General features: G+C 43.5%; 1 protein-coding gene across 8 annotated transcripts in view; it reads right to left on the bottom strand.

Annotated features, from left to right (window-relative positions):
* SEMA6A (semaphorin 6A) overlaps positions 1–19,926 on the bottom strand; it is a 179,075-nt gene that overhangs the window by 2,492 nt on the left and 156,657 nt on the right. The window lies entirely within an intron of this gene.

Genomic DNA, 19,926 nt, shown 5'->3' with positions numbered 1-19,926 from the left:
GCGGGGCCTTAGCTAGCCTGCAGTCTGGGTGCACATGTATAGAGATGTGGTACATGCGATTTCTCTCCCGCTGAAAAATAGGGCGGATGGTGCAAACTGGGCTGTTAAGTGATGATGTGTTCACATGGAGCACTCAGTTGACACGGGAGGCTATCTCTGCGATGGTGAGACTCACATTTGGTCTCTGTCACACTGCTTCAGAGCTTTCTGAAGATGAATAGATGAGCCAGGTATATGTAATGAGGAACCAGACCTGTTTCCCTCCCCCTTGTATTCATCTATGGTCTAAAAGTCAGATCACAGCCGAATACTGAAATCTTGCTTTTAAAAGTGGGGAATCCCTATCAAATTTTGGAGACCATCTGAACCCAATACCAAATTATTCTAGTTAAATGTAAAAGTACCATTATTGCAGCAGAGATCGAATGGGACTGGTTTTACTGCATGACAAGGCTTTATGGAAGATACAGATCATTTGTAGAATAAATTGCAATCGTATTTTAACGTCGTTTGCATGCAAACTATCTCCAAAGAATACGGCAGCAGAAATTGAGCCTCATGGAAAGCATTGATAAGCAGCCCTCTAGAATTATTGCTCAGCTGTGATAGATTTGCTGTCCTTTTTTAAATAATAGTGTGTATGCATTTATGGTATATTTGCATTCAAAGCAGGAGCTCAAATGCTTTCTGAAATTATAAAATCCAGTTGTGAAATTAGTTTTGCATGGAAATGATTGCATTGTGACGAGCAATTAATAATTTCATATAAGGAATGAGCAGCAAGGAGAATTTCTCCCTTGGAAAGCAAATGTTAATGCCCTCAGTTGTCTCACGGCCATTTCCCACTGCATAATAGACCTGGGGGAGAGCTAGTTTCATGGGGCTTTCATGTCAAAACCTCTCTGCATGTAAAAAAGGTTACAGAAAAAAATCTATTCCTCTTTCTCCTCTTTAATGTATATGCCAGGGGTGGAGAACTTCTTGCAGGTTGATCTTGGCCTCCTGGCCTTCCCCATTTGTACCCCAGGCCATTATGTTCAAACTATACACACACCCCACTTACATCTGAAAAGGCTGTTTTCTGAAGTTGGTTTCTGAAGTTCCCAAGCTGGGTGTTTGGAGCCTTTGAAGCAGTCTATGAAGTGGCGACCCGGTGCCAGGGCTGGCCCAAGACATTTTGCTGCTCAATGGCACCCCTGCCCCCACGACAAAGCCCCCCCAGATCCGCCCCCTTCCCCCTCAACTGCGGCGAGGGGATGAAACGTCCTCTGCCTATGGACTTACTGTGCTCTGTTGCAAATTGTGCACAATTCCAGAGTTGATTTCTGTGGTATGTGTAGCCGATCGACAACCCTAAAAGCCTGCACAGGTTGGTTCTAAGTAGTGAGTGTTATCAATCCCATGGGAATAAACTGGTGCCGAACAATAAAGGACAACACCCAACTAGACAGCTCTGTTGGTGGCTAAACTTAGTATAATTTCTCTGGCTATTTTTGCTCAGAAAATGCCATCAAATGCACTGCAAAGCATGCGACTGTTCCCACAGTGAAGTCATTAGCATGCATCTGTATGTAGAAAAGAGGCTCCAATGATTGTGGTGTTTTACAAAAAGGCTGTCTTCCTCCCCCCGCCTTTTTTTTTTTATCACATGCAGTCTGGGAGACCAAAATAGTCTCAACATGTTACAAGCCTGAGTTTGTCTTGTCTGTAATCACAGCTCGAGATGGCAAAACACCAAAGGAAGCCTTAGTGTCTGTGCTCTCTAAAAATAGATTCTGGAGTAGGTTATATGGGGAAAGCAAGTCTGGACCCCGAGTCAAATTCTTTGCTACGGTTCATTCGTTGGTGCACAGAAAAAAACAGGCCTGTCTTTGTGGCATTACTGCCTCCCTTTAACATTTCACAGATGAAGATAGGGACGTTCTTGTAGTCTTATAACCATCTCACATCAGGGATGCCTCCCCTTCTGGCCATGACATAATGCTGAAGACTTTACATATTCCTGCCATATGCTGTATCAATTTCCTCCTCCACAGCCTATGTGATGTAGGCACATTGAAGCAAGGGTGTGTGTGCAGCTGTAAACTGATTATAACACTTCCCTTCTTTTACAAGTTAAGAATGTTTATTGGGTTGTTAAATCTCACAGTGGATCTGGCCATACCTGTAATGGGATAGCAGCAACTCAAAAACCACCCACTGATGTTTTCTATATGAAGACACACCTCCCCTTCCACCACTGCTTTGGGCCACAGGTGTGCTCACTTTCAGAAGTTTAGGAGAGGCATTTCCAATGCCACTCCTTCTTAACAGCAAACTAAGGTGAGGGCTGCTGAAAGAAATGGAGCCAAAATGAGGCCAAAATCTTGGCTGTGAGTCCTGGAAGACCTTCTCCCTGCCTTGCAGGCCTTTTGCCACCAGGTCTGACAAGGCCCTGACTGACTCCAGCTACAAAAGCTGAGGCTGTTAAACAAACTCTTGAGCTGGGGTGTTGTTTAGGGTTTCTTATTAGAGGGCTGTGGTTCCTATTATTGCTATTATCGTATTTTTCGCTCTATAAGACGCACCAGACCACAAGACGCACCTAGTTTTTGGAGGAGGAAAACAAGAAAAAAAAATATTCTGAATCTCAGAAGCCAGAACAAGAAGAGGGATCGCTGTGCAGTGAAAGCAGCAATCCCTCTTGCTGTTCTGGCTTCTGGGATAGCTGCACAGCCTGCATTCGCTCCATAAGATGCACACACATTTCCCCTTACTTTTTAGGAGGTAGAAAGTGAGTCTTATAGTGCAAAAAATACGGTAATTTTTTGCACCTTTATTTTAGATATTCTTATGATCTGTGTGGAAATGGTTCCATTTGGCTGTGTTCTTCTTGATGTTTTATTTATTGCTTATGACTACTTTCGTTATGCTTGTAATTATGTAATTCATTTCATGTTGTAAGCTGCCCTGAGCATGGTTTGAACTATGGAAAGGCAGCATGCAAACAGAACGATGCATGTATGGCTTAGCACTCTAGGGAAAACCTTGAGGTTTGCTGAAGTACAACATACCTTAAAAAAACAAGAATGCAAGATGTATAGAGCTAAAAGCTCTATATAAAGCATCCCAATGAAAATTGAGCATGCTGTGTAGCCACAGAATGCTAAGTGTTACTTGAGCCTCTTACAGCCTACAGTGGGCAGACTTCAGGCTTGTCAGATCTTCTCTGCTTTATAATAGAACCCTAAGATCTACCACCTGTAAAAAGGTAAAGGGACCCCTGACCATTAGGTCCAGTCATTACTGACTCTGGAGTTGCAGTGCTCATCTTGCTTTATTGGCCAAGGGAGTCTGCGTACAGCTTCCGGGTCATGTGGCCAGCATGACTAAGCCGCTTCTGGCAAACCAGAGCAGCACACAGAAACAGCGTTTACCTTCCCGCTGGATCAGTACCTATTTATCTACTTGCACTTTGATGTGATTTCGAACTGCTAGGTTGGCAGGAGCAGGGACCGAGGAACGGGAGCTCACCCCGTCGCGGGGATTCGAACCGCTGACCTTCTGATCAGCAAGCCCTAGGCTCTGTGGTTTAACCCACAGCGCCACCCGCTACCACCTGTAGCCCAGAGCAAAACACAGTCTGAGACCTCCTCCCCGGTCCTTTTTGCTGCAGCGACATGCTGACGTTTGGCTTAGTGTGTCGTCCCAACTGGATTCATGGTTAAACTCTCTCTTCAGTAACCTAAAGCTGTAACCAAGGTTTGTTTCCGCTCGTAGTTAGAGGAAAGAGCTTAACAAGGCTGGATGACATGCTAATCCAAACCTTGATTTAGCTCAGCATGGTACAACAGCAGAAAGGACGCAGGGAGCAACCAGCGGGTCTGAGAGCTCTTCTCCTGTAGTTTGGATGCTCTTACTATAAGCCAAGGCTTGGCTTAGCGTGCATTGCAAGCAGAGTCACAGTTAGCCTGAAAGAACAGTGTACCTGTGAACACATCCTGAATCCAGTGATCTGTTTTCAGAACAAGAACTGAACACCAAAGTTCACTCCTGATTGCTCCAAGCTTTCTTCTCTTCAGTAACCTGATTGAGGTCATTTTGGAGCCTTCAAGCAGTGATCTAACTTAGGTCGTTTTGTCGTTGCTCTTGTTAAACAAGAGTTAGAAACTGTTGCCAATCTACTGCAAATCACCCAGAGATCTACCACAAATTGTCCCATTCCTTCTGTCCACTCCTGACTTATAAAGGTAAAGGTAAAGGGACCCCTGACCATTAGGTCCAGTCGTGGCCGACTCTGGGGTTGCAGTGCTCATCTCGCTTTATTGGCCGAGGGACCCTGTGTACAGCTTCTGGGTCATGTGGCCAGCATGACTAAGCCGAACCAGAGCAGCGCACGGAAACGCCGCTTACCTTCCCGCCAAAGCAGTACCTATTTATCTACTTGCACTTGGATGTGCTTTTGAACTGCTAGGTTGGCAGGAGCAGGGACCAAGCAACGGGAGCTCACCCCGTCGCGGGGATTTGAACCACCGCCCTTCTGATCAGCAAGTCCTAGGCTCTGTGGTTTAACCCACAGCACCACCCGCGTCTCTTCTCCTGACTGACTTATAGCTTTCTGTAAAATGGTGTAGATTTGTGGGATGACCTGCCCAGGGATGACCCACTCTTGCTTAGGAGGTGAGAACACTGCAACATTTGGGCTGCAGGTCATCTGTGTCTTCAAAAATGGCAAAGCAAGAAGGATGATTCTTCAGAGGCAGAAATAGGGTTCATCTAAGGGAGGCTTTACCAACCTGGTTTCCCCCAGATAGCAACTGTGCACCAAAACATTTGGAGGGCACCACATTTAGGAAGGCTATTCTATGGAAATTAGGGACACAGCTGAATTTGAATTTCAGGACCACGATGGCCACTGGATGTTGTTCCTCTATGTTCCATCCTGGCAGGATGTTTTTGATCACCTTTAGCACAAAGCGCAAAACCTGCCAGCAGAACGTCTTGCCAAAAGGCGCCTGTTGTTAAAAACCCACACCATTTACTTAAAAAGCGAACTTTTTAATAGTCTTCAGAGCTGCAGCAACCCAGTGGCCACAGTGAATGGGAAACCGAGAGCGCAGTGTGGTTTCCTCAGCGGGAATCTGTCATCGTCTTCTTGTTTTCTAATATAATGTGGACCAGATGGCGATGCAATAATGCCGTCTCTCTCTCCCCCCCGGACACACACACACACAAATGTTGGCATAGATGGAAATGGGAGCAAGGCTCGGTAAATGAAATATGATGTGATCATTGGAAGGGATGAAGAGGAAACTGCTAATTGGGATATAAAGTTTCAATGACTAAATGTGCTGCGGTAAGGAGGCAAGCCATGAGTTGTAAACACAGCAAGCGTGGCGGCTATTTTGAGATTCTCATATTGAAATTGTGCCCGCTGTGGTTGGATGGGAAGTCGCCCACATCCACTTCCACCGTTTCCAGAATTTGCAAAATTTAAGCCTCCTTTGCACATGGGCAACATTTAATTTCCACTACTCCTATTTATAGATAGATAGATAGATAGATAGATATTAATTTATTTTATTAAATTTCCACAAATTTCACATATAATTCCAATACGTACCGGTATTTTTTTCCTTTTATGAGCTGCCCGTCCCATTTTCCATGGTGTTTTTTCATTCTATGTATTTGCTGTACCCTATCTTCTTTATTTTATACCATAACCCTAATATGATACTCTCTATTTCTGTTGCTCATAGTTCAAATCCTGTTTGCAAATTCATCATATTGTATTTCTTTAAATAGTCTAAAGAAAGCTTCCATTCTTCCATAAAACAGTCATCATTAAGTTCTCTTATTTTATTTGCAGGTAGCCATCTGATCTTATTTTGATTTTAATCCGATTTTAAGCTGTATTTCAGTTGATTGCTGAATTTTATGTCTTAATGTATTATATATTTTGAAGTTAGCCACCCTGAGCCTGGTTCTGGCTGGGGAGGGTGGGATATAAATAAAATTATTATTATTATTAATGATTAGCTTTGCTGTTTCAGCATAGTTACTCCATTTTTGTGGGGAACACCTTTGTAATTATGGGTGATATCCAGTCATACTCATGAGTAGCCCCACTGATTGTCAATGGACTTCATTCCATCAGGCCTACTCATCGAGTATGGCTAATGTTGGGTATCACCCCAAATGTTACTGTCTGGCGCCATTCATCCCTATAGTGGAGCTTTAAGTGATATCATATCATTTCTGAAACTCAGTGAATGTAGCGTTCAGTGTTGCCTTCAGCACCATGTGTTCCTAAGATTATTTCATGTCAGGAAACCTGAATATCACTTCCAAGTCTCCCTGCCATCCCCTGCTAGGCTGGGACTTCCTAAATGTGTGAATTTAAAACAGATTTGAGACTTGTTATGTGCAATGGAAGTTAAAACCAAGAAATGCTTAAGTGAAAAGAAATGGTGCACGCTTTGAAACATATTCGGGGATACATAAACCATCTAGCTTGTTCTTTTACAGAATTACACTGGAGGATGCTTTGTTGCTTAAGATGCAAATGCCTTTTCGACTCTTAATCCCATGCTGTAGGTTCTTTTAGATCTTTATATACATTTTAGGACCTTTCTGCTACGCCTGGGATGAGCTAAAACACATCCAGCTGTTTACTTTGGGAAAAGCTCAAAGCAGCTGGGATACATTAGATTTCTATATGCTTATGAGAATATAGCTTACTGCAGGGTTCCTGACTAATTGCAGCCTATCTCTCATCTTCATGGGTCCCATTTCAAGGAACATTATTTCTCTGATGGCACAAAACAAATGGGATGTTGCCACCAAGGCCCTGTTGCAAATTTAAGGAATGCTATTGTGAATTCTGGGTTCCTGGAAATTTTTTAGTTCTGCTTTGCTCCTCTCCTGTCTGTCTGTTTCTCTCTCTTGGTTTAACTTAGAGTGCTTGACACTTATTTAATCCCAGTAGCCTTTTAAAAATTGAATAGGGAACTGCTGTGAACGGATAAGTGGCTGTACACACACTGCACCTTTAAAAAGCAAACGCAAAAGACATTCTTTCCCTCACAATAATTCTGGGCCCTGTAGTTTGTGAAGGATAGCTGGGAATCGTAACTTGGTGAGTGAACTACAGGGCCCAGAATTCTTTGAGGAGAAGAACGCGCTTTGGATGTGTTTTTAGTGTGTACAGTTCCCCGTAGTGCTTGCCCCAGCATGAAATTGGATGGAAGGAAGGTGCGAACCAAATGTCCGGTGTTTTGTCATGAACAGGAAACCAAAGTTCAGAGGATGATACAAATCATCCTGGTTTAACATGACAGTGTCAGTTCATGCCTACCTCTGTCCCCTGCTTATGAGATGACACTGAGGACTAAGAATCCACACGGCACCCATGGTTGTGTAAGGGCAGGGAGAGTGCAATTAATAAACATACCATATTTTTCACTCCATAGGACACACTTTTCCCCCTCTAAAAATTAAGGGGAAATGTGTGTGCGTCCTATAGAGCGAATGCAGGCTGCGCCGCTAAGCCCAAAGGCAGAACAGGGAGACGGAGCGCTGCGGAGAGCTCCGTCTCGTTCTTCTAGCTTGGGGAGGGCTGCATGCAAAGCCTCTCCAGGGCAGCAGGGTGCCTTTACCCCGCTGTCATGCAGAGGCTAGCAAGGCTGTTCCCAAGCCAGAACAGTGAGACGGAGGGCTCCGTCTCGCTCTTCTAGCTTGGGGATGGCTGCGCGCACAGCCTCTGCAGGGCAGCAGGGCGCTGCACTCCAAAGGCTTCAGGGATCTTTGAGGCTGGCAGCCCCACAAGCCAGCCCCACAAGCTCGGGTGAATGCACCTTGAACGCACCTTGTTTTAGAGGGGGAGAACAAGAACCCCCCCCCCCGTTCTCCCCCTCCTATGGTCCGGTGCGTCCTATAGAGCGAAAAATACGGTATTTAAAATATTTTTTTTGCCCCTCTTACATCACACTAAGCCAAGCAAAATGCGAACAGGTGGAACTAATTACCCAACCCTTGGATTAAATATCTCAGGTAGCTAATTAATAGGCATTTGCCCCATGCAGAAATATCCTCTGAGAATCTTGGAAAAGTGCTAATAAGCTGTCAAAAAACCCGCTGAAAGGCAGACCTTGGCTCTTGGAATTAGTCCCCTCCGTTTCAAAAAGTGTGATTTATAGGAGTTAATGATGAGAGATTGATGCAGTCTAGTGGTGGAAAATCAAATACGCAGAACGTGCCACTGAGAGTATTTATTGTGTATTTGGAGACAGATAGCAAACAGGGTTGCCGAGAGGTTAACTTGCTTCTCTGAGGCAATATTATAATAAAAGACATGCTCTCTTGTTGGATGAATTTATCTCCGAGATAGAATCTGAAGCCTGAAGTAAATCCAGGGAACAGATTTTGCTGGGTGGGGGGTAGTGGACGGGGCAGGAATGTAAGGGCATTATGCTTCCCTTCTCTTAAAACAACTCCATGACCTTGAATAACTTCAGTGAACCCCCCAAAAATTTAATCTGGAAGTACAATGCACGTGTGTTACAGAATCAGCAGTGTTACCTGCTCTTACGTTGCACATCTTCTTGGCCTAAGCATTTATCCTGAGATATAAGCCTTGTACACATACAACTGATTGATGGGATCAAAGAGCCCCATGGGTGAACTAATTTGCTCCTATTTCGCTTCAGTTCGTTGTCAAACTGGATGCAAATCCTGAACGCATTTACCTGGGAGTAAGCCCCTCTTGAACTCAGTGGAACTTGCTTCTGAGTAAATATGTAACTATTATTTTTTTTTAAAAAAATATTTTTATATGTGTTGGAAGTACAATGTGGTAATAATAATAAATAATGAAGGATATGATTAGCTATGGTAAGGTTAACCTGAGGAATTTAAATTTTCAATAACAGGTGCAGCCCCCCATACTATTGCTGAAGTATGCACCCCAAGCTTCTACTGGCACCCTTTGACTTCAACCAGATGCATGCAGATCGAAAGGTAAGTCCCAGTGAACACAGCAGGACTTCTGCATGCTTAGATTCACACGACGAGACTCGTATGTACCTCTCTCGTGTGTGTGTGTGGGTTGATTCCCACTCATATTCACTCCAAAATTAAGAATGGGAATATGGCTAATCAGTTTTTAAATAGCAACGAAGAAACAGCATTTTGTGAAACTATGAACTCTCAGTCTCATCCAGTATATATTTTGAGCCCTCTTAACTGGCAACAAACTCTGCATTTACATATTGTCTGTCTTATGCATATGGCGCATTAGGGTCTTGATCCAACAAGTCCCTTAAACCACCGCTATTGTGCTGACATGAAAGGCGGGATACTTGGGGCCCTGCTTGTTGGCACCCCCCCCACCCCTACCAACAGGGTAAGTTGCCTTAGGGCAAGGAAGTCGACTAGGGTTCTTTAATTCTGGAAATCCTATGAAGTCATTTTCACTAGTTAATAACGGACTAATGCAATGACAAGTTGGAAAAAAGATGGGGCCATTGTTTCAAAGCATCCACATAAAGTATTTAGTTTTAAGATAAAGCACGGGAGGGTTTTTTTTTTTTAATTAAGCAGGGTAAAAGCTGTATCCAGGAGTATACAACTCAAAGCGGACTACTAGCATGAAAAAGCAATCTTGAGTTTTGCTGAGATTGTGCCTAAGGCATCTCTTCTGATGCCCATATTGAAGCAAACACAGGAAAACGCCCTTGGAAATGCCTCTGCAAATTTTGCACTATGGCTCTGAAAGGGCATGAATGTTTTATGGAGAAAAACCCTGGATGTTGTCTTGGTAGGAGTGTGCTGTTCTGTGTACGTTTAATCTGTGTTGTGATCCTTTAAATCTCGGGAGACCTTTAAAAGGTTAGTGGCGAAAGATACAATTGCTTTGTGCCATGCTGACAGAGTCTATAGGCCCAGAACAACAATAGAGTAGCAGCTAGAAGATGAAGCCAGAAATTAAATTTCCAGCGTTTTGCTAGCAGATTGCTCAAATGTCTTTCCTGCATCTAGTGTCCGTCAATAACACTGCTGTTGGCTTGCTTAATGAGATGTTTGTGTTTGGCAAATACTTTGAACCATGGCCATCACTGGAACAAAGCCTGATTGGATGGTATATATGAGTTGGAAAGGGGCTAGAGGAACAAAATTTGCCAAGGCTTTTGTTGGTATTGTGCTACTGGATTAGCTAATGACATGGATACGTATAAGCTATTTTATCTTAGGCATCCCCATCCCCACACATCTGAAGCTCTTCGAATGGGTCCAAAGAGAAAGTGAACAAAAATGGGCAATAAAATATTGGGAGCCCATTCTATAACCTGGCGCTAAAGTATCCTGGACTACAGAGATCTAAGTAGGAGATTAATATGTGTAGTAGACTTTCGAGTACTTTAGCTAAAGAGTAGCATTTGACACTGTTCACAGTATGAATGCGTGTACACTGAACATCTAGGAGGGGGTGATACTGTGGTAGTAAGCCTTGACTACAGCCTACGGACAGGAGGCAGGATCAACAGGCATAGAAGAATTGCGTTGGTGGTCCTGACCTCCTTAACCTTAGTCTACCCCACTAAATCCTGGAAGCTGCAGTTTCCTACTCACAGAAACGCAATGTATAGTACCCAAAACAAACTGCAGTTCCCAAGATTCTTTGGGGGAAGTTGCGTGCATGTGTGTTGGATGTGCATTTAACGTATAGTATGGATCTGCCCTAAGTGCAGAGTTTGTTTTCATATGTTGAAATGAATATGCATAGGCTGGAAGCAGAGCCTATGCTCTGTTAACCCTCTTGTTGACCCTCTGACCCTTTTGCCATCTGTAAAGGTCCCTATCCACATATAGCTTGTATGATCCATGGGAGCATACAAAATGCTGCGTGAAGGTATCTAGGTTGTTGCTGAGGCCTACTGACCACGATCCTGCTTTCCCCCTATGTGCATTCACCATGAGAAGAGTGCTGTTTGCAGGCCTTAAATATATATATTGTTGGAGGCTGAAACATTATGTTTAAAGAGTGGCAGGGTTTAGCAATCTTGCTCAGCTCCCTTGCCATGGTCAGTCATGCTCTGGTGAGTGAGATGAGCCAAGGCTTGCTCTCAACACTGCAGCTACAGGGGGGAAAGGATGCTCCCCATTGCCTCCCCAGCCAAAACATGGATGCAAGCCTATAATCTGCTTAGTTCTACACTTGCTGAGTGTCAAACGAAGCTATAGAGGAATGGAGAACCTGTGCTACTCATTGGACTCCAACTGTCTTCTGCTCCGTTCAGCATGGCCAGAGGTCAGGGATTATGGGAGCTGTAGCTCAACAGCATTTGGAAGGCCACAGGTTTCTCATCCCTGATGTAGAGTTGGAAGGGACCCTGAGGGTTATCTAGTCCAAGCCACTGTGATGCAGGAATCTCAAACAGATCAGACATTACAGATGGCCATCCAACCTCTGCTTAAAAACCTCCAAGGAAGGAGAGGCCACCACCTCTCATGGGAGTCTGTTCCACTGTTGAACAACTCTGAACTGTCAGAAAGTATTTCCTGATGTTTAATTGGAATTGCCTTTCTCCTAGCCTCCAGAGCAGGAGAAAACAAGCTTCCTCCATCTGCAAGCCCTTTAGATATTTGAAGTTGGCTACCCATATCTTCTCTCAGTCTCCTCTTTACCAGGCTAAACACATCCAATTCCCTCAATCATTCCTCATAAGGCTTGGTTTCCAGACCAGCATCTTAGCTGTTCTCCTCTGCACACTTTGCAGCTTGTCAGGGCGGCACCAAGAACTGGACACAGTACTCTACATGTGGTCTGACCAAGGCAAAGTAGAGTGGTACTATAACTTTCCTTGATTGGGACACTCTACTTCTGTTAATGCAGCCCATAATAGCATTAGCTTTTTCACTGCTGCATCGCACTGTTGACTCATGTTAAGCTTGTGGTCTACTAAGACCCTTTGATCCTTTTCACATGTACTATTGTTAAGCCAGGTGTCCCCACCTTATATTTATGCTGCTGGTTATTTCTGCCTCAGTACAGAACCTTACACTTGTCCCTACTGAAATTCATTTTGTTAGTTTTGGCCCAGTCTCCAATCTGTTTTGGTCATCTTGAATCCAGGTTCTATCTTCTGCAGCATTAGCAACTCCTCCTAGTTTGGTGTCATCCACAAATTTGATGAGCACCCTCCCCCCCCCCCCGTTTTTTCATCCAAGTTGCTTATAAAGACGTTGAACAACAACAGGGCCTGTGGCGCACCACTTGTCACTTTTTCCCCAGGATGGCGAGGGACCATTAGTGAGCAGTCTTTGAGTTTGGTCAGTCAACCAGTTCTACAAATCCACCTTGTTTTTGTACTTGTCAGGAAGCTGGGAGCTGCAAAATGCCTGCCAGAGAAAGGTTAAATTGGTGCATCTCCACTGTTCCTATTTGGTGCCAATCTGCAGATGGGTAGCAGGCACTGAGGGGCACTTCCCTGTGGAGTATTTGGCGCTCCAGCTGCCTCACAGATGAAGAGGTAAAAACAGTCTGTATGCTTCCAGCTACACCAGGTCCAAGTTGGAGGTAAGGAGCAGAGGCACCTGCTTGTCCCTGACCACATCCTGTGTTTCAAAGATGCAGTATTAGGTCAGGGGACAAGATCCTGCCCCTTGGGGGAAGGGGCATAACTTGTCCGCAACACAATGTTTGTTGGCCCTGATGAGTGAGAATGCCAAGAACGAGAGCGCAAGGATTAGAATCTACAGCACGTTTTGGTTGCATTGGGGTCAGCCTCGGCCTTGACGTAGGAAGGATAGAAAAATAATAATCTCCCCATTCTTTAATAACTTGCTATGCATTTTGGAATGAAAAATGGGCTTACATTTTGCAAGATGATGGGGTCCTATTGGTGTTTTCTGAGTCTCTTTCCTAATCCTAAATCTAATGGGAATGATGCCAGTGCAATATCATTACGATGTCATTGATTGCTCCACGATGGTAGGAAAACCTTTAGCATGAATCACAGACACCAAGTGACTACACAGCTATTTGGCAAGTGATGACTTACCACAACATGCAAATGGCCATTTGGTAAACTGGTCCCCTGCTTTATCTTGCTGGTGCTTGTTTCCTGCTAAGGGGTGAGGAAAACCTTTTATTTCTGCACCTGAATCAGAAATCTATGATAACATTCTCCTTACCACTAGGCAGGGCGATGCAGGTGCCCAGCTTACTAAGTGGTTACTTGCACAGTCGTTTGTATTCACTCATATTAACTGGTTAATAATGTGATACAGTGCAGTTGCAGTCTTGATGTTTGTTTGCTAGGATTCTCGTGTAGTCCTCAAGTGGGCAAATGTGCCATCCCCATTTTAATTTTGTGAGAAGCAACACAGGCTAAAGCATACAGGGCAAGACGGGGCGGAGCCTGTTACTCTTATTTCCGAAGCAATTGCCTGCTCAGTTAAGCAATTCCACGCTTGCCCATCATTGCTAAAAACACAGAATAAAAAATGATAATGTCAGAGCTGGCTCCAGGTCCCAGCTCACAGAGGACCAACGCTAGCCGGTAGTAATGTACAAAGGTCTTTATTGAAGTACAGTTGCCATTTTCAAGCCGGAGCGCCCCAGCTCTACGTCTAGGGTTTAGATCGGCGAAGCTCCATCTGAATCTCCGCCCCCTGTACACCAGTTTAAGATTCTAGCCTTACTCCACCTCTTCCGTCTCTCCTTTCTCCTCTGGGTTCTGCTACCCCCCGGGGTCCCTTCCTTCCTGGATTCTTCTGACGCTGACGTTGACCCCCCTGACTCCTCCCGCTCTTTTCGGCGGGCTTTGGGACCTGGCTCCCTATCCGGGCTGCCAACTGCGCCGCCCTCCTGTACATTTGAACTTGGCGCGCGCGCCCAGCCTTCAACCTTCCTCTCAACCGTTTCCTCGCTCCCCGATGGAGGCGTGGCCAATCCTGACTCATGTCCTCCCGCTGGCAGTGCGCCGCCTGATCCCGATGCCTGGGACTCCTCCCCCCTACTGCATTCAGGTGTGGACGCTGGTCCTGATTTCCGACTGCTGCTCTCTGAGTCCCCTCTGGCCCCTTCTTCCTGGGGTGCCCCCCTAGGCACCCCCCTTGCTCTGACCATGGGCGCCCCTTTCTGTGAATCTTCCGATTCGCTGGAAAGACTCAGAGACCTCGGACCGCTGTCATCGCTAACATTTCCTTCGGACTCCTCCCCCTCGCTCTCTATTTCCTCCCTTTCTTGTGCCTCTGCTCCTGAACCCCTGACAGATAACTTGCAAACAGATTTCACTGGCTTATTTTGGCTGTATGGAAGGATGTAAGAACTGGTGAAGAAATCCAATTTTGCCCTCTAGAGAACCTTAATCCGGGCGATGTCTTGAGACTTCAGGTGTCCTACAACAATGCTAAATTCTGACACTGCGCTTAGAATTTACAGAAAATGATGGGTCTTAATTAGGGGGCCACCAGAATTTAGGTTTTCATAAAATTATTACAAGCACTGATTAAGTAATGTAATCATTGAGTCTAAACACGTTCCATAAAAAGCTAATAAGAAAGATGAATTATTCAAATATCCATAAGAATATTTCCATTTAAGTGTAAACCAGCAGTAATTTAACAGCATAAATATGCTCAGTGAATCCTTTCATGTTGTTACAGCCTTTAAAGGGTTTTAAATATGAACAAGCAAATTATTTCCTCTCCCCAGATTTGTACATGTGCCATAGTGTAGCATAAGCTCGGGTGGCTAAACAATTATTTGTTGCTGGGCTCCATGGGATGAATATTAATTCAGTATGGATACAAGTCACTCAAGGTGAAGCTCTCTTTGAATTAAGTGCTTATGGAACTTTCTGTCCTTGAAATAAATGGAATTTAAACACATGGAACCGAATCACTGACTGTCATGGTTCGCATTTGGTGCCACACTAAGAGTCAAACTAGACTTGGTACATGACATCAACGATTTGTTTTGCCCGTCAGAAGCCACATGAGATGCTTTTACGACCTACAGAGGACATGTTGCTTGGGGAGAAAGACTTTAACTGCTTCCTCCAATGTCCTTTCCTAAATGTAAATTGCCCGTCTGAATATGCTAATACTTCAATGGATAGTTGGTTGGGAGAGACCAGATGGGCAGCTTTGGGAAGGAAAGGGTTAACCACATCTCGCAGAACCCAATCTATAAAGCAGCTGGTCTGACCCTAAGTCTCACCTTTTTGGATAGGCTTTTAGATGCTAATGGGTTAAGTCATTTTATGATGCTGCAAAGTATATTATGATGTAATTTATGTGGCCGTTGTTTTTTTTTTTTAAAAAGTTTTTGCTTACAATGTGTTTTGTTTTATATTACCTTTTTTTATAGACCAGCCTCTGACCATTTTAGTAAAGCGTGGAACAGAAATACCGTACTTTTTGCTCTATAAGACTCACTTTTTCCCTCCTAAAAAGTAAGGGGAAATGTGTGTGCGTCTTATGGAGCGAATGCAGGCTGCGCAGCTATCCCAGAAGCCAGAACAGCAAGAGGGATTGCTGCTTTCACTGCACAGCGATCCCTCTTGCTGTTCTGGCTTCTGAGATTCAGAATATTTTTTTTCTTGTTTTCCTCCTCCAAAAATTAGGTGCGTCTGGTGGTCTGGTGCGCCTTATAGAGCAAAAAATATGGTATATTAATAAAAATAAATAAGCAGGTACAAGCTGATAATAATTTTTTTGGGGTGGGGACCTCATATGGGAAGCAAGCACATTTAAAGGCAAAGCACACACTTCAGAATACCTTCAAGTTTAGCCTATCTCCAGAGTAATTTGGGAGAGACTGGCTGGAGGAAGAGGATAAATGGCTGCTTAGTAAAGGCCCTGCTCCTTTTATTTCAAACAGCAGACAACCTTGCTCAGTCACCAAAGACGGCTCAATCGCTCCAGTGCTTGTTTGCCTGCCTCATATTTCCTTGCCATTTTGCTCAAAGCTCAAAGGGCATTAAGCAGGTCCATTTTTTATGAAAACACTGCCCAGCTGCTGGGACTTCAATCAAACACCTGAAGTGTCAGTCACTGAGGCAAGTATTTGAGCTGTTTTCTAGATGCTCTGTGGTTGCCTTTGACAAATTGCCAGAGTGAAAAAGGAAAAAAAGATACATGAAACTGACCTGCAAATTTGAGATTCATGCCTGGTTTAGCTAGATGAATCTGTGCACCTAGCTGCGGATATTGCTTTGATAGATCACAAAGGCATATTTCTTTGTTTTAAATATATATATAAAGTTACAGCCCTGTCTTCGCATGCATTTACATATCATGAAGCCAGCCCTGGATTAATGGAATAAATCTGTTTCTGGGAATCAGTTTTGTGTTGTGAAAAATCTACTAACCATGGGGCAAGATGGTGATTCGGTGGTGGTTAAAACTGCTAAAACAACATTTTATGTTCTGCTACCATACACACACTCAACATTAGGAGCTGTGTTTATTGCTTTGCACACTTTGAATCTGGATCAGTTCCTATGAAGGAATGAGCTTTGACTCATAGTGTGGCAACGCAATAGTCCTTTTTGGCTTTTGATAACTGTCCCTCTTCAGTTTGCTCTGAAACTTAGTGCTGTTCCTCTTTATCTCTTAACAAAACTTCTCATGCAGCTATTCTATGCACACTCTGGAAGGACACTGCTTCCATCTCATTTTTCATCAGTTTCTCATTATTTCACTTTAATCCCTTTCCTATCAACTCATAGAACCTTTTCATTTTAAAACTATCTTTAAATCTCCAGTGCAATTTTGAAAAATTCCTTTTATGACACGCATGAATAATATGTATTTTATAAACAAGGATGTTTTCAATAATTTGATTGTTATTCAAATAGGGCTTTATACAGGTCAGACTTCAAATGTGGGAAGTATTTTTATTGGGATCTAAATCAGGATACAGAACTTTTGTAATGTATTAAAAAATGAGGTTCCTCACGGAAAGCAAAAAAATAAATAAAATTCCTGCATTTATGAAATACTACTCGGATTACAAAATTTCTTACTTTTTGTCGCAGGCCTCTGCCAGATGTGAGGAAAACAGCGGAAATGGAGACAGACAGGGCTAATTCTGCCATGTTGTGCTATTTGGAAACTCCATCACCCCAAGCGTGAGAAATACACTGCCGTAAAACCAGCTCAACAAAGGAGAGAATCTGCCTTTTTCTTTAATGTCGCCTTTTCAAGGGTTTGCTTTTGATGTCGGTTGTCAGAATGGTTTACTAAAATGAGAGTGGCTCCAGCCATATGTGTCTTAGGCACAGAGCTCCTTCCTGGCCCCAAAAGATGGAACTGATTATGCAGCTGCTACTTGAACTGACACAGCTTTTCAACATCATTTGCCCATTCATCATTTACACCCAGAGCCTCAGTGGGCCGTAGGGTATTCAGCTGAGGAGGACATTTCCAAGTCCATTTTGGTGGAAACCTAGTGAAGGATTCTTTGCCAGCAGAAGAATGCAACAGGTAATATACAGCCTTTTTCTTTCAATGTCCTTGAATCTATTTAGTAATACTAAATAACTGGGCTTTTTGGGTGTCTTCTGAGTGCTATCTAGCAGCCCATCAACACAGATTAAATTATGGTTTGAACAGTAGAAACACAGTAAGTGATACTGCCTATTTCCTTTACGTTTACTTACCGTATTTTTTGCTCTATAAGACTCACTTTTTCCCTCCTAAAAAGTAAGGGGAAATGTGTGTGCGTCTTATGGAGCGAATGCAGGCTGCGCAGCTATCCCAGAAGCCAGAACAGCAAGAGGGATTGCTGCTTTCACTGCACAGCGATCCCTCTTGCTGTTCTGGCTTTCCTCCTCCAAAAATTAGGTGCGTCTTATGGTCTGGTGCGTCTTATAGAGCGAAAAAAATACAGTACTGATGGCACCATGGAACTTAGGGCTGATTTGTCACTACACTAACGCAGGGTAGAAGTCACAGAAAATGCTGGTGTGTGTGGGATTCTACTGATGGGCAGCAGGGGAAAAGGTCCACATGCTATCTGCTTAACAGATTGATCACAAAGATTTGGCCTCCTATTTGGTGTGCTACTACAAGGGAGCACTTTTAAGGCCTCTGTGTGAGGAATATAACATCTGAATTAACCACTCACTGTATATTCTTTATTTTATTTTCCAGCAATATAGCTTCACTGAAACCCAGTTAGATGGTGAGTTGCAACACCCCCTCTATTTTTTGAGATGCAAATAAGTCAGGTTTTTGTAATGAGCAGTGCATGCTGAAATAAATGTGGTTTCTAGTTGCCTTTGATGTTAGTTTTGTCAATATTATTAAAACAAACTGTACGTCTCTGACTAATCTTTTTCAATCAGTAGCTTTCTAAATTTGATGCAGGCTCTGTCATATTTTTGGTTGTTTGTATATTTATAACTGACTTCTCAGCTCTCTGGGGCCCTCAAGGCAGCTAACAGTGTAATTGTGGCCATAAACAGAGAACCATCTCCCCCATTTGGCCGCGTGCTCCTTTTCACAAATCACTGCTCAGCCATGAACTTACTCCTGTGAACATTTTTCGCTTGATGGGAGTTGGAATCATGGGATCGCGTGAGTCTGGGACTCCAACATCGTACTGCTCAAGAGGGTAAACAACTCGCATAAATAGCAGTTTGTGGAAATGAGTTGGCAGAGCTGAACGTGGGAACAGACTCGGAGTGCATCATTTATTCTGAAGCACTGTTATTCTCTCGTTTTCTAAGGAACTGTAAGTTGAGGACTGATTAACGCTGCGTTTTCAAGAGAAACAGGGCTGCTCAGGATCACTTTACCAGAGAGAGGTTTTCCTTAACTGATTACTGTGAGCAAAGAAAAGTGACGCACATACCGCTAAAAAAAAAGCAACTCACGAGTTAAATGGAACAAACCATTCTGCCCCCGCTTTTGAATGACATGAACAATGCAACAACTTTAGCAAAAACAATGAAGTGAAAGCCACATCTGTGTTTAGTTTTCAACACTTTAACTTAAAAAGGGATAGCTTGAGAGGTTCTAGACAGCTAATGACAGAGTTAAAACAGAACAGTTGTTTTGACAAAATGAATCTGAGACTTGAAATTTATTGGGAATTTCTAAAGAAGAAAAGAGGCAGAAAAGAAGGGTAGGGGCAAGGCCCTGTTATTGCTAGAGAAAATTACTCTACTTTCTTTGTTTATATTCTTTTGGTTAGTAGGAGATCTCTAAACACAGCACTGTAATACTACTTTATAGTAAAGAGGGTACAGCCTTGGAACATTCCACAGAAAGGATTTTCTACCATGGGAGAGGGCAGGGGAGAGACTATGTACAATGGCAGCAGAAGGGAAGGTTAGATTGCAATGTGAGAAATACTAGTTTTTGTAAAAAGGTGAGAAACACACAGAATTAAATTAACACTGCAAACACAGCAAGAAAGGAAAGAAAACAGAAACATACTCCGGAAAGGTATTTGTGCAGGGATGCAAAAAAGAGGGAGCAAAAAGAAAAGGCTGCAAAATTTTGCCAAGCAAAGGTGGAGAAGAACTGTTGGTTGGTTATCGAATTCCCTTCCCTCATCCCAAATGGAATATATTTTTCAATGGCCAAAATGCATAAGGCCAGAAGGCAGGCAATGCACACAGCCTCTTTGCTAGGCACTGCAACCCACATTTTGATCTTGGCAGGAATTGTGAGGTTTCTCCAAACAGCAGTTCCGGAGTATATTTAGCTACCAAAGCTGCGGTGCACACAAATGTCACATTCCCATGAGTCAACCCATTTAATTATCCCCCCCCCCCCCCATTTCTTGCATCTCTTCTCAAGATGATTCCCTCAAGATGTTTGCGCTGAATTAAAAGCGGAACATATGGATGTGACATCATCGAGGCGTCAGTGGCATTGAAAACAAAGCAGCAAGTGGCTTAAGAATTAGTACAGTTAAAAAGGCAA

The sequence above is a fragment of the Podarcis tiliguerta genome, assembly GCF_965153285.1.
Source record: "Podarcis tiliguerta genome assembly, chromosome: 11".
NCBI classification, from domain to species: domain Eukaryota; kingdom Metazoa; phylum Chordata; class Lepidosauria; order Squamata; family Lacertidae; genus Podarcis; species Podarcis tiliguerta.
This window is presented reverse-complemented; position numbering and strand designations above follow the sequence as displayed.